Below are 15,811 nucleotides of genomic sequence, written 5' to 3' on the forward strand. Positions count from 1 at the left end.
CATTTGATATTGAGAGCGCGTCTTTGGGAGAAAGTGCGTCTTTTTTTCCTGGTGCGCATCTGGACAAAACGCTTTACATCTCACAGATGGAAGCACGCAGAAATTAAAAAATGGTCTTGTTTGAAATAAGAGATTCGAATCTAAAAGATAATATAGAGTGTATAGATATTTTTGGCTGCCTGAAGTGGTGCCTACGAGTAAAAATAAAGATTTGTTCTGAGGTGAGAAATTTCACGATTCTATTGAAGATCATTCGATCTGTGATTGTCACACAGTTAAATAATCTACATGGTCAAATTCCATTTGAAGAGCTTTCTTTTGATATATGACTTGAATGTTTTTTGAAAAATATGTAAAATACACATTCTTCTGTAAACATTATTTGCAATTGTTAGGTTGAAATTCATGTTTGGGACAAATATATTTCTAAGCTTAATTTTACTACTTTATGATATAATAAAACCCAAATTAATTTAACGAAGACACTCCAAGCTTTCAAATGGACCCATATATGGGCTGATACCATTTAAGGAAGTAGTGTTGTCACGGTACCAAAATTTCAGTATTCGGTACCGATACCAGTGAAAATCCACAGTTCTCTGTACCAATTTCGGTACCAAAGCAAAACACAAATATATGCTTATTTAAAAAAAAAAAAACTTTTTATCACTAAAAATAAAGCCAATGCCATTCTTTATACTTATTTACAATTGTGTTTTTCTACAAGTAATATAATTATGAAAAACTGTAAACAAGTTTCACTCAAGTTTAATTTGTCTTTTAATTAATGAAATTTAAACATTTTATTTTTTGGTAAATAAAGGGGATTTGCTATTAAAATTTAAACATGGAAGAAATATTGTGTGATTTATTTCTTTAAAAAATTAAGTGTTATTAATTTTTTCAACAGTAGTAGCAGTATCATATACATTCTACTAAATAGTAATATTTCTAGCACAATGCCTTAATGTAAAAAATGTATGCTAACTTTGACGAATTCCGTGACTGTCCATATTAAAATGTAAGTTTCATTTTCATGACGGAATTTTGAGATTTCGTCTGCGTTTTCTGTTTCGCGGAAATCATAGCACTGTATGCGTCAAAAACCAGGTTGACTGGGCACTCGGTACCACCGGTACTTAAAGAAACCTGGTACCTTGACATTTTCACTTTTTTAGTACCGACTTGGTACCGAAGTACCGGGTCTTTTGACAATACTATAAGGAAGGCTTTGCAAATGAAGCACAAACATTTTTTATGTGGTTTTGGACCCAGTACTGGGTCTGCAGAGTTTAAGTATTAGACCGTAAACTCTTTATATATATATATATAGATTGCAGATAACACCAGTAGCCAGCTTGCTCTCATCAGCACCAGACTGGTAACTGCAGGTTGACTTGGGTCAGCAGCTCAAGGTCACAGATTTTGTAACATCGACCTGTTTAAGACCAGACATGGTGGTGACATCTGCTTTGTCTAAGCAGGTTCTCTTGTGGAACTGACAGTCCCTTGGGGACACCGTATGGAAGAGGCCAATGAGTCTGAACAGCTTAAGTATCACAAGCTCAAAGAGAAGTGCTGGAGGAGGGGTTAGAGGGCTCACTGTGAACCCATTGAGGTGGGATGCAGAGGCTTCGCTCTTTGTGTAAGAGCTTCACCCTGCTCAGCATCATAGAAGCTGCAAAGAGGAGAGCTATTTAGTCAATCACAGAAGCCGCAGAAAGAGCCTCGAGGTGGATTTGGATTAAAAGGTCAGAAGAGTGGGTTAGCGCTGCTGGGACACAAGTTGGGGCCTGATCAACCCCAGCTGGGTCGCCTGAGGGAGTGTGTCTGATGTCGAAAGACCTGAAACACCCAATGATCTCAGGAAACATCACTGATGATTGTGTCCCAGTGCATCTACGGATGCATCTATGCACTTCACTGTATCTTTTACTTTCATATCACATCGGTTTTTGTCATCAGGTTTTGTGTGTGTTTATTCTGGGATATTTAGGTTTTTTGTCAACTATAGTATAGATTGAGATTGGTGAGTTTATTAACATGAATAATGTTAATTAAGTAAAAATTTTTAAGTCTATAATGATGTCTTCTCTCTCCAGAACTGCTCACATGCACCAGTGAGTCTCATGAAAACCAATGTTTGTTAACAGGAGCAAAGGAAGCAAAGTTTCCTTACTTTAGCAAAGGAAAACAAGTCTCCTCTTGGCTTATATCGAAATCCTCCAATATTCTTCTTTACAAATCCTAATCCATACAGGCTGACCGGGCTGGAGAGCACATCATAGACAGCTTGAATCATGAACTTAATACGCTGTGTCTCTGCCTTTCAGATGTCATTCCAGGTCAGTTTCTTCTCAAGCACTCCTTCACGTCCATGCCCCCTGCTGATGCAGGTTTACCATCCTGCTGGTTCTCACCTCCTCTACGCCTGCAAGGACCTCCTGCAGGGCCAGATGGCATCTGTTCTTTCCACATGCCTCAGCGTACCGAGACTGTGGGATGAATCCCAGCCCTGCTCGCCCATTCCCACATAAACTTTGTGTCTCATTCAGCACTCAGTCATCTTTAGCCCCTCTTTTGCCCTCCACTTCTTACCAGTCCACACCTCAGTGCTCGCTAACGCTACTCTGGAGTCTCTGGAGCCTCGGTAAACTAGTGCCTCTATTATGCAAGAGACCTTGAACAACTCCTCCAGACTGCTAATAGGAAGCTGGAGCTTATTGCTCCTGCCATAAAGTGCTGTATTAGTAAGGCTTTGTGGCTTTGTGATTTTCCTCTCCAGAGTCTCGATTGTTGACATTGTCACCTCGTATACCAACAAGGGCCAAAGAATATGGGGCAAAATGCCATGCTGGTATAAACATGCCTTAAACTTGCCAGGTAGGCCAGATTTGTCCACTGCCGACAACCAAGCTTCGAGCCTCTTGATGGTTGTTTGGACTGACTCTGTATCTCTAATGCCGCGTTTCCACCGCAGGAACTTTACCTAGGAACTAGGGACTTTGGGCTGGTACTCGGTGTGTTTCCACCGCAGGAACCAGGAACTAAATAAAGTTCTGGGTAAAAAAATGCCCCTCAGGAAGTCCCTGCTGGCGAGGTGGTACTTTTTCAAAGTTCCGGAACTTTCAGGGGCGGGACTTGGCCGCTAAACATCCTGATTGGTTGAGTTCACGCAGCATTGGTTGAGTTCAACCACCATTTATTCGGATCAACATTTTCAAAATATTACTGTTATTGTGTCATGAAATGTAATTTTAAAAGTATTTCAGGCGAGAATGTAGTTGTTTAAAACTCAAATCTGTGGTTTATTTATGAAGACAGCGCCTATTTAAAAATGTGTTTCGCCGATCTCAGAGACGGTCAGCTCGACGCGACCAGCGGGAGCTCAGTGATCATCTATACGCCGAGAAGCAGCCTCACCTCGGCTAGACCTTCTGATGTGTGCCGCTGGCTCTGTTGTTTCTTTAGTGGTTAAACATAAAATATAATTCGTTTTGGGTAAATCTAACAGGTTATCTTTGGTCTGTATTCAATTTATCTATATGTTAAAATGAAAATAAAAAAGGCAAATTTATATAATATTTCGTTTCATTGTAATGGCTGTATATATACACATATCCCTGAACTAAGTACATTTCTGCAGCTGTTATTATGCTTAAATGAAAACGAAAGGAGGCAGTGGTATTTTATATCCTATTTCGTTTTATTGTAAATATACAGAGAGGAAAATAGCAGTAGCCATGTTCAGCTGACTGAAGTTATCAAGTACGCTGCTGTTTGCAGATTTACTGGACTTGCGTCGTCGCGGACATCACACTCCCGAGTCAAATGCACAAAGTCCGCACTACCAAGAATGCACGTCCAAAATCAGCGTTTTTTCTATTGAGAAACGTGCGCAGACCTACGACACCAGTCTATTTGCCTAATCTTCCCGGTACTTTACACCGCGGTGGAAACGCAGAAAGCAACAGGTCTGGGGGGAAAAAAGTTCCTGGGAAAAAAAGTTCCTGGTACAAATGTTCCGGGTAATTTCGGTGGAAACGCGGCATAAGGCTACAGTCAAAAACCTTGCCTAGGCTAGTAACAGGTTTCTCAGTGATAGATGGTATAAATACGCCATCCACAATGAAGCAAAACGTATCCACCTCTTTCCCCCTCTTCAGGACCATTGACCTAGATTGTGTTGGTTTAAAAGCTCATTCCAGCCCAAGAAATGAGCTTTACCAATAAAAATTTAGTTCAAATATTTAGGTGCCATTATTTAAAATTTGTATTATTGAACGACGTTTCATAGACGTTCAGTTGTGCTTTCAAATGTTAGGACATATTGTATGTATGTAGTTTCACAGTATATCCATCTCCTAAATTATTACACCGATGTGCAGTCACAATTCCACAGCGATAATTTTGACTCATACAATGTTTTTTTTGGCTATTGCTGAAAATATACCCCAGCGACTTAAGACTGGTTTTGTAGTCCAGGGTCACATATGTGCCTTAAACCTTTGGCAGAGGCACATGGACAGGGAGGGTCTGAGGGACGAGACACTTAAACCTAATCAACATTAATGTATCCTCTAAGGAATGCATGAGGATGAGTAATGAACAACATTTCTCAGCAAAGGATCTGAGTGATGTATTATCATGTAAATGAAAACAGTAAAGAGGATTCATCTCTACAGATAAACACGTTTTGTTTTTAAAGGGTCCTTGCATTGCATAGTCTGTAGAAGACCTACACAACCAGAAATACAAATTACTGTATGGACTCAGCTCTCAAATTTACCCATAACTCTACAGTAACCCACAAAGCTGCAATTCCCCAGTGGGCTCCTGACTTCTGCCCTGCCTGGATGAAGAGAGACAGTCTGATGTGGTTGATGGTGGGAGCAATGGCCAGCGGCCCAATGAACCTCAGCACTAGACCCACGAGACTCGACAGGCCCAGAACAAGCTGAAGCATTGAGGCCACTAGAATGGCCCCCTAGATCTATGAGAAGACAAGAAGAGGTCAAAATGTTCTGAGAAAAAAAATCTGTTTTATTCATTAAACAAGGTAAATAAAAAAATAAAAAATGTAACACTAGCATCTTTTCTGTTCTAAAACAATAATATATATAATAATTTAGAGACATGCTAATATTTATGAATCCTTTTTATGAATTTTATTCTATTACGGTAACTGTAAATCAATATGTTTAATAGCGTTACAATTTTTTCACTCGACTGTGTACATAAATCAACAGTGTATGCATAAATTGATGACAAAAGCATCCACCAATGCATAAATGTAGAAGTTCAATGAGAGTATTGTTGAGGATTCAACTTGCTCAAAAAGCTTCTAGCAATTTCATTTCGAACCAGGCTTTGTTAAGATATGCAATTCTCTAAAACTCACAAAAATGTAAGTTTGCACTCTCCATATGCATACGAATGAGATCATCCTGTATAATTTGAGCACAAAGTGGAACATTATCGTCTGTCGGTCGCTGGTGACTCACAGTTCCTTCTGACACATGACTCACAGCAACACTTGTTTCAAACTCCAGCGCAAAGTGAACACTGCAATTATTTTGATTAGCTTTGAAATTACATTTCCTACATTACCTCATGGATGCGGACTTTCCACATCTCATGGCCATCCATGAGGAGCGCTGCAGAATCTGTGGCATTGAGGTGAGGAGTGGCCCTGGTGTTTGGGCATCTCCACTTGGGAAGGGCGAGGATAGCCAAGGCCGGGGTAATGAAGGTGAACGTCCCCCCTTGGAGGATCGGCAACCTGAGAAGATGTAAAGAATGTTTATTTTGTGTCAAGCCTATTTTATGTTTTATCATAAAAGCATTGGCAGTAGTCATAGAAAACAATGTAATATTCCTTTCATTGACTTATAAAAATCATTAAAAGCAAATGTTATGGCTGAAAAACACCAGAGCCAGAATGATTTTAAGGTACTCGTGTTAATATTATGTCATTATTTACCCACTCTCATGTCATTTCAAACCTGTATGACCTGTCTTTTTTTAGAGCTGCATTATAGCTAGATAAAATTATTTCGAAATATTGACACTACAATTGAACTGACTTGACCTGAATAATAACAAATGTCTTCTGTAGAGCAGAAATTTTACATTAATGCATTTGGCAGACACTTGAATCTCATTTACTTTACACACTGCTTTTCCTGGGAATCAAACCCATGACCTTGGCATTTCTAGTGCCATGCTGGGCTATTTGAGATAAAGACGTGCTAGAATTGAAGCTGAAATGTTACACCACTGCTGTTTTCCTGTTTATTTCTGTGAAGTTGCTATGAAACAATCTGTATTGTATAAGTCAGTATTTCTATAAAATAAATGTGCCTTAATGTGACTAAAGACTTTTGTCCATACAATGAAAGTCAGTGGGGCTCAATGTACTTGAAACCAGTTGAAACATTCCTCAAAATGTCTTTTTTTCAGGTTGTGTATTAACTAAATCAGGTCAAGTCACCTTTATTTCTATAGAACCTTACAGAATTAAATTGTTAAAGCTGCTTCATACAGAAAAACAGGAAAATGGCAGAATAATTATCAACTAACTGTAAATTTCCACACTTTTTCTTCTGGCAATGTATATAATTCACACTCTGTGGAATGTTTATCCCAGTACCTGGTCCCGAGGGTGGTCTGTGGCAAAGTGCTCATGCCTGAGATGAAGAAGATGAGCTGACTTTGATGCACAGCAGCTCTGCTAAGATGAGAGGAATTGCCAGGATGCCACCGAACGCCAGTATGTAATGCTGTGTGACGCAAGAAACAGGAATGAATAGCTAGCGTAATGACACCGGGATTAGGTTCATCACAAACCACCCGTTAAGAGGGGCGAGACATGAGGGAAGACAGATGATCACAAAAAATTTTGCAAATCTTAAATGTGGCCTGACTGAGAAAGGGAGATGTGCGAAAAATGTAAGACAGATGTTGGCCTATCTGTGGTGAATTGATAGCCCCTTTTTACTCTCAGCAGTAAGCTTCATAAATTTGCCGGGCTCCGAAAAGTAAAACTTGGCTGAACGCTCAGCATCTCTGACAGGAGATTATGGGGCGGATATGGATACTGTGCACAGGAGAGAATTTACACAGCAGGAGAAACATGGAAATAAACTTGTTTGTCCACACTTAAATTCCTGTTGTTTTATTGTTCTGGTTTATGCCTTCACAGCGGCCTTTTCCCAGAAGTCAAGTAGAGCCAGCAAAACAGTTTTGAATTTAATGTAATTTCATAAGCCTAGAGGGATTGTATTAGCGTAAAAACGGTGGTAATGAAAGCAGAAACCAGTTAGGGGCTCTTGGGGAGTCTGCGCTGACATGAAATACCAGGTCTCTCTCTGCTTTTTCCTCCCCTCTGTGACGCCGGAGAGATGAAAGTGAGCATGCTGGAGGGATGAGGGTTCTTCTTTGTACTTTTCTTTGCGCTCGGCACATCATCTTACTTCACATGTCGATGCAAGTCCCTTGTGTACCTTCCTGCCCTTTCTCTCCCCCCACCCAGGTGCCTTTGATCTCCATTTGTCATCCGCACGAATAAGTGGAAGACTCATGTTCCCCTCATCTTAAACATCAGATTCATATAATAAGGAATAACACTGTCTAGAGAGGCAGCAAAGCCTTGAGGTGCTCACGGTGATCATGATGATTTTCAAAGCAACCATGTCATTCATTTTAATGAGAATTGGTGATTTTGAGTGAAAGAGACAATTGGACAGGACTTGAAAAAAAAATATACAAAATTCAATGGTTCACTCCGAGCAGAATCAATATTTTAACGTTTCTGTTCCTGTGTTCCTCTGATATTATTACCGTTCCGAATATTACCATTACCAGTTCGGTTGGAACAAATACCGGTTAATAACGTTATTTTTAAAAAACAATTTTATTTGCTTAATTTGCCTAATAATAATAATAATAATAATATAATCATATAATTATTAATAATAAAGTACAGCGTTTTCTTTACTCAAAAAGAAAAGGAAAAAAGAGAGATCTGGTAACGTTAGCCAATAATTAACCTGCTGTGCTTAGTCAGCCAATACAGCATCATCTTTTCTAGATTTTGGCCAAATGTAGGCTACAAAAAAAAACACTTTAAAGACATCAAAGTATTTTTAAGAGATTTAAAAATGTTTTCTGCATTGTTTAAAAAAAAAAATTGCGCTTTGAGAGTAAAAAAAAAAAGTCGCAGCTCACATTTTATTATCTCTATTTTATTAGCCCTATTACTTTTCAAAATAATGAAGGCTAAAATACCTGTAGTCTAAAGCGAAATGTTTACAAATATTATTAAAACAGTAGTTTCTCTCCAAAACAAATCATCTAAAGTTTAGGCTATAAAAACGTCAATCCAAAAACAAATTAATTTAAGGTGAAGCTGATGCCTACCTCTCTCTTTCGGCACAAATCCAAATGTTTCCATATTCCCGACATATCTGGATGCTAAAATATGATTTATTATATAGTGTTTGTACTTTCATCGACATAAACATCATCCTTCACATCGGCTTTATCAGCACAGTGAGGCGCGGTCACGCTGAACGCAACAAATTTTGTACAATGGAGCAGTGTAACTTTTTTATTTGTTTCTTTAACTATTTTATTTGGATAATGAAGAGACTTCAATATAGCAAAATTATGTTGTGTGCGTGCATAAGGTCATATCAAAGCTGGTTGGTTATACAGAAGCAAGACATTATTCAAAGATGTCAAGCTTTTGCAAAATAAAAGAAAAAGCCGTAGCCGTGCTTTAAGTGCTACTTAGGAGTCACTATCCATTTGTCAAGTGCTGAAATGACACCTAATAGAATTGCTCGTAATTGTAGTAGCCTACTACACACTTGTTTATTGAAATGTAAACCTAATGCTGCGTTCTAGACAACTCGGAAATAATAAATATAATACAATATTATTATATCATACTATAATGTACATAATAATATACTTTATTAAGTTATATTATAGTACTACAGTATATAATATAGAGACGTCCAATACATTGCTGGTTTTCGTGCACGTCCTCAAGTCATTGCCAGAGAGCTTTGAAGCATATTTCCCTACATTATTTCGTTATTTGTTTTTTTTTATTAATTTTTCAGTCATTTAATTTATATGTGTATTTCCATTTTTTGTGCCCTTTTTAATTAGTTCATTTACATATTCATTAAAAAAAAGAGTAATAAAGTGTGCAATAAAGTACAATAAATGACTTATATTATAATCACATTGCACTTGAATAAAGTTAAAGGCGTAATCTGCCGGTCATCCTGCAGTTGACCGCATAAATCTGTCTTAAGATGCACTTAGGGCTTTATGATTACTCCAGAGCACTTGTAGATCTACAATGATTTTCAAATGATACTTCAGTTACGATGCTTTTGGGAAACAACCGTAATGTTAAGATCAGTCGTACAATCGTTTTTACGAGCTTTTGGGAAACTCAGCCCTGTTGAATCGATCTCACTATCCTCAGATAAACTCTAAGGGCGATGCATTGCCATTGCGACTTCCTTATGATGAGTTCACAGCTGAGCGTACATTTCACGCGTTGGCTTAAGCGTCACATTTGCATTGTTCTACTAGAATTCATGATTGGTTGACAGCAAATTTCAAATATTAAATGGAACGATAAAATAACGTTATTAACCGGTTAATGGCCATTTTAAAATTTTCGATTCTGTTTGGAACTATAACATTTGATTTTGTGTTCTGGTTCTGTTCCTGTCAACATTTTGTTCATTTCCGGTTTTCGTTTTCATTCCTTGAACCGGTTCAGAGCCCTGCAATTGGATCCAACAAAGTTGCAAAACGGAAACTGTAAGAGCCAAGAGTGATTACTATGAACAAAAAGTTTTCAAAATCACTCCAACTCTAAAGGGACACTCATCAACGAAATTTGCTGTTGTTTGGCAAAATTTTGTGTTTGAAATATGGTTATTTCAATAAGAATCTGCACAAAATGGGAGTTTCTGGAAAAGTTTCTCATGCTGAGTTCACTAGTTTTTACGTCATATGAATTTGCTATGCTGACCAAGAGGAAACTACTTGGTTTGAAAGTGACTTCTGTGTGAGCTGTACTTCATAACTACACTACTGACAACAGACAATGAATCATTTTTGGCTGCAAAATTTATCTCATATTTCACCAATATGAATGCACCTTAAAGGGACAGCTCGCCCAAAGATGAAAATGACCCCATTATTTACTCACCCTCAGGGCACTTGTGGACTTGCAGTGTAAATATGACTTAGGATCATATTAAATTTTACATTGAAGCATGGAATAAAAAACACCTGAAGTCAAAGGGTCAAAAGAATTAGCCTCATTGCATGTAAACAATATACAGGTGATTAGGGCAATGCTGCCTCTGTACACCCAAAAAAGACTGGATATGTATAAAACAAGCAGATCTGTGAGGCACCAGGTGTGTCCAAGCATCAGGGCAGCATTCCTGGGTACTGAGGAGTTCAACTTTATCTTTAGTGACCCTGATCGTGCCCTTCAAGGCAACTCTAAAACCAAAATATTAAAAACTTGCACACATCCCACAAACCCACACTGGGCATAGGTGTAGGACAAAAAAGTCAAATTATAACAAACTATAGTCAAACACATGCACAGTGGGCACAATACTTTTGTTTTTTTGCTTCAAGGCAACTCTCCCGGATGATTACACATCCACTTTTTGTTGGCATGCTAAGTAGAAGTCTAGCCTCAAGCTGTCAGTTTAACCTTAAAAGCCCATTAAAGGTCCCCTGTGTAAGTAGTTCAAATCAGGAGAGTCCTGTCCACTTAGGAGATGTGTGCTTTAAGACTCTTCGCATGTTGCAGGGGTTAAGCCACATTTGTTGCATGTCGTCTCTCACCTGGAAACCCAGAAGAATCCAGAGGTACCAGGGTGGGTGATCGTTGATGGAGTAGATAAGGTTGCCTTCAGGCCTCGAGTTCAGACCCTCTTCCAGACTGTTGGCAAAGGGGTCAGCAATGACGACCTTCTCAGGATAATGGCTGCAATCTGAAATCTGAGGTTATTCAAACAAATTCTAAGAGACTTAGACTTGAGGTTAAGTGAGAGAGCAAAGGAAAGTGACCACTAAATCCTTCCAAGAAACAAGATACGGAGATCTACAATGTCTAAAGCTCTGTTTCTAATCCTAGGGGGCTTCTTTGTTCCCTACATAGGCAGCTGCCTGCTAAGGAACTGTCCAAGCCATTATGGAAAGTCATAAGTGGCCATTTTGGAACACTATATTGGCAGCAGTTTTATTACAGTTTTTTTTTCAATGTTTTTCCTTGTCCTCATTTGTATTGAAATCACTTGTGAACATCTAAATTAACTGGTTTTATTCGACTCAAAAAATATTACTTAATATGGTCAAATGAACCTAAAAGAAATGTATTAATAAAAATAATAATAATAATTAAAAAAAAATGTATGGGTTTAATCAGGTAGAAATAACTCTTTAAGGTAACCAATGCAAGTTGGCACTTTTTTACAAAACACAATACTCTAATAAGCATAAATATATTTTGATAATTTTTGGATAAAACGGTCCATTTCTTTATTTACTCTAAAATATGTATATTTTTATATAAACAATGTAATCATTTTCAGTACTGAAAGAAAAAAAATACTTCTAATTAACATTTCTCATGATGTTCTCAGGATTATGTTCTATACAAGCAACCATGCACTACCAAATAAAACATTATTATTATTATTAAAATATTAATTACATTCAAGTCACAGTGAAGTCTCATTAAACTGAACACTGGCTACACTGTATTAAATAGCTACAATAATACAGGAAAATCATATTTTATCTGTTACTTCTAACCGTTGTGACAGGAATATTACAGGAAACATTTAATTAAGCAATTTGAGGGCTCGCTTACAATAATTTCAAAATAACTGCAAATCAGACATGACAGTTTGGTCTGTAATTAGATCTGTTCAGTTCCAAAAGTTCAGCCCATTAAGGCTGATTTGCGGTGGATGTTAACATGATAAGCCAACGCTGTCCTGCTGACAGCCAATAAAAGTGAAATGGCAGCAACTTTCACCAGTTTTTTTTTTGCGGTTTCCCCCTCAACTGAGTCAAAAGAGACAAAATTTGTGTTATTTCAGAGAATTTTCTTTTCTTCTTTTTTTAGGTGGCACATGTTTCTGTCTATCTTTATTTCACTTATATCTCTTCTCTTCTATCTTTATATCTCTTTTCAAATACTTACTTTCTTACATGTTCAGTCAAGTCAATGAGTTTCCCAATCACCCTTTTTTCTTGTGCTTCATTCTCCTTGTGAAGTTCATTCAAATAAGCACTTATCAGCCAATAAAAAGCCTTTTTAAAAAGTGTTCGGTCTGTGGTTGATCCGCTGTTTAGAAAAACCATGACAGAGCACCTCACGGGGGGGATATAGATACAACAAATGAGTGATTTATTTTTACGCGTTATGGTCCAGCGCATATGTAAGCATGAACAATTTTAAAGAGACTGCCCTTTTCTTTTCATAAGCAATATGCCCTGAGTTCAAATTCAATACATAGTGTTTCTTTAAAATGAGTGAATCAGGATTCATTCATGCATGAACAAAAAAGCCATTATGATGATGTGAGATTGATGGTATATTAAAGGGATAGTTAACCTAAAAAAAGAAACTTCTGTCGACATTTACTCACGCTCATGTCATTCCAAACCTGTATGACTTTCTTTCTTTTTCGGTACACAAAAGATTATTTTGGCAGAATGACAGTGTCAGTCACCATTTCTGTTACTGAATGGAAAGAAAAAAATGCAATGACAGTAAATGGTGACTGAGGCGGTTTGAATAACATCGCTTTGTGTTTTCCACGGAAGACATAAGGATTTGAAACAACATCAGTGTAAGTAAATGATGACAGATATATTTCCAGCTTTTACAGAATTGACAGAAAGAGACAGACAGATAGATAGAGTTAGCTTGCCATACAAAAAGACAAATCAGTAAATAAATTGCCTACCTCAGCTTCTCCAGTCGGACAAAGACGTAGCCTACTGATGTATGGTCACTTTTTTATCTGATTTTTAAAGACCTAATTAATGTCATAGGTGCCAAAATGATTTTACCGGAATGTATCAGCATATATTTTGCCAAACATATTATACATCTAGTCACAGTTTCCTGACAAGCGAATAACTTTGATAAGGAACTGCAAATATGTATGCAAATGTTTTCGAAGTTGTTTCAATGAAAAGATTATGTGATTTAAGAATTTATATTCAAATTCACCTGGTAAATATACCAGTTTCCATCGGGTTTTGGTTCAGGACTTGAATTTGGTGTGAACGCTGCTGAACTCAAACCGTGTTTACGTTACCTAAACAACGCCGCCTCAGGCTCTCGACAGACACGTGAGCCTTTTCTGAACGGTATAGACTGCCACCTACTGCTACTTATCAACACAGTGGGGTTCGCAAGCATTTATAACCCCACAGTCTTTTTTCCCCATTAAAATAATCACCATCTTGGTGTACGCGAGGCATTTAAATCCATTCAGATGTTGTTGTCTCTGCCATGTTTCAGGATCAAGCTGTGATGTTATGCGTGCGCCAGACAAGTAGCTAGTCACTTCAAAGACATCAAATCCGTCACTAAGAATATAAAAACATATTTGTTGATGTTGTCGAAGGCTTTGCATACAATAAACAAATTCTGCAAATATCTGGGGTTTATTTAGCGGTTAAAGTCAGGACAAAAACAGCTACAACTCATCCTATGCTTACCGCCTCCTAGTGGTTGTTGTTGGGTCAATGCATTCACATTATTCAGAATCGGTTCTAGCTCTAGAAGAAATGTGCTTGAATAGTTTTACTAAATTAAGTCATTTGTGTTATTCCAAAGCAGCCAGAGACTCGCAGCTACGCTACATGCTTTTATGCACTAAATGTTACTAATGATGCAGATTTTATGCAAATGTTAAATCAATGGTTTATTTACTCATTGACGTGAAATTCCACCTGCTAATGACAGATCTTTCATAAAACTGAATATATCAGCAAAAAGCTAGTTGGGGGGAGGGTTGTTTGTTGTTGGACTATGGTGGCGATTTTTGCACTTAAAGAAGTAAACAGAGGAAAGGATGTAGTGAGAAATTGTGTTTATCTAAAAACCACAAGACGGTGTCCCAGTGTTTCCCCAGAAGCCATTTGATCTTTATACATCTGCTTTCAGTTCGTAATTAAATTACTCTTGTGGTCTTTATCAGCCTTTTCCTCCACAGCATGTGAAACACAATGACAGGCAGGTGCATTCATCTGTTATATATTTTATAAGATGTAATGTTATATAAATGTATGTAAAAAAGTGGTGCAACTAACTAATCCACAGTGGTGGATTTTATTTATAAAATGTATAATTTATTTAATTCAATAAATTCAATAATAATAATAATAATAATAATAAAAAAAATGTTTATTTTAAGGATGTCTAGAAAACAGAAAACTGATATTTCTGGTTTGCTATAATAATAATAATAATAGTAATAATAATTATTATAATAATAGTAATAATAATAATAATAATAATAATAATAAAATATTTTAAGGATGTCTAGAAAACAGAAAACTGATATTTCTGGTTTGCTATCAGACTTTTTTTTCACCTTATTGGCAAGTTTTCGTAAAATGTATAAATTATTGAGGTTTATATTTCTTCTTTATAGACTACTTCTATATTCTTACATCATATTGAAATCAGACTGTATAACATCTGATGCAGTTTCATTGCATTTGACATTTTTCTGACTTTGTGGTTATGTGTGTTTGGAAACTGGCACTTTAAAGCATATTAATAATGTGGTGGCAACAAGAATTTCACTAAAACTTACCATATGTGGCCTCTCAAGACCACAAGTTATGTCTTACTAACTTCTCAGATCACTCATACAGTGCTGCATAATTCCATAAAGACAAGATGGTTATGATGATTTGAAAATGATCCTCAGTAGTTTGGAATCCAGTTTGTATGTTGACGTGTGACATTGACGTTGTTGTTCAATAAGCATGACCAAAGATATATGATAACCTCTGTTAACCCATAATCCACCAGAAAACAATGCACACTAGTATTGTTTCACAGTCAGATAACTAACTAGTGACTATAACAGACAAAACAAGGCCCATGTAACAATTGCAGGGCTTACCATTTAAACATGATGAAGATAAATAAACAGCGTTTAATAAGACTGTTTTTGTTTTCCTCAGGATCGAGCTTTTTTTATTTAGAACCATTTTTGACACTTACTTAAAAAGGTGAGTCTGTGGCACCCTGGTTTCTCAACACTATGTCAAGCTTTTGGTCCTGTTGAGTGAGATGCATAGCTGACGTGTCAAGGAAACCAGAGCTGTGCCTTAAATGTGCCTTGAACTCAGCATTTATGTAATCAGCAGCTTGATTGAGTGTTTTGGAGTCATGTGCCTGTCTGAGGACCGCCGCTGCGGACACTGATAGGCCAAGGACCACGCGAGTGCTCCTAGTGTTTGCAATGTTTTCAGGCATATTAAAGCAAAGGAGGACCAGTGGAGCAGAAAACATGCTGACTAGAGCAATGAAAATCATAAATCTATTCTCCAATTTGGGACACATTTAACCAGAAACCATGAGAATTTAGCCAGCGTTTATCAAGAACTGAACAGCAGTCCTTATAACCTACTTAAAGAAAACTTGTCTTTATAGTCAACAGCTCGTTAACTGATATAATGTTAAAACATTAGCGTGAACTACTTTAGTCTGCTTTGT

At 37.2% G+C, this 15,811-nt stretch overlaps 1 pseudogene; it reads right to left on the bottom strand.

Moving 5' to 3' along the window:
• Window positions 1-15,391, bottom strand: part of LOC132124805 (solute carrier family 23 member 1-like) — a 42,389-nt pseudogene extending 26,998 nt beyond the window's left edge.
• Between the last annotated feature and the right edge of the window lie 420 nt (window positions 15,392-15,811).

Source organism: Carassius carassius, chromosome 43 (assembly GCF_963082965.1).
Source record: "Carassius carassius chromosome 43, fCarCar2.1, whole genome shotgun sequence".
Lineage (NCBI taxonomy): Eukaryota > Metazoa > Chordata > Actinopteri > Cypriniformes > Cyprinidae > Carassius > Carassius carassius.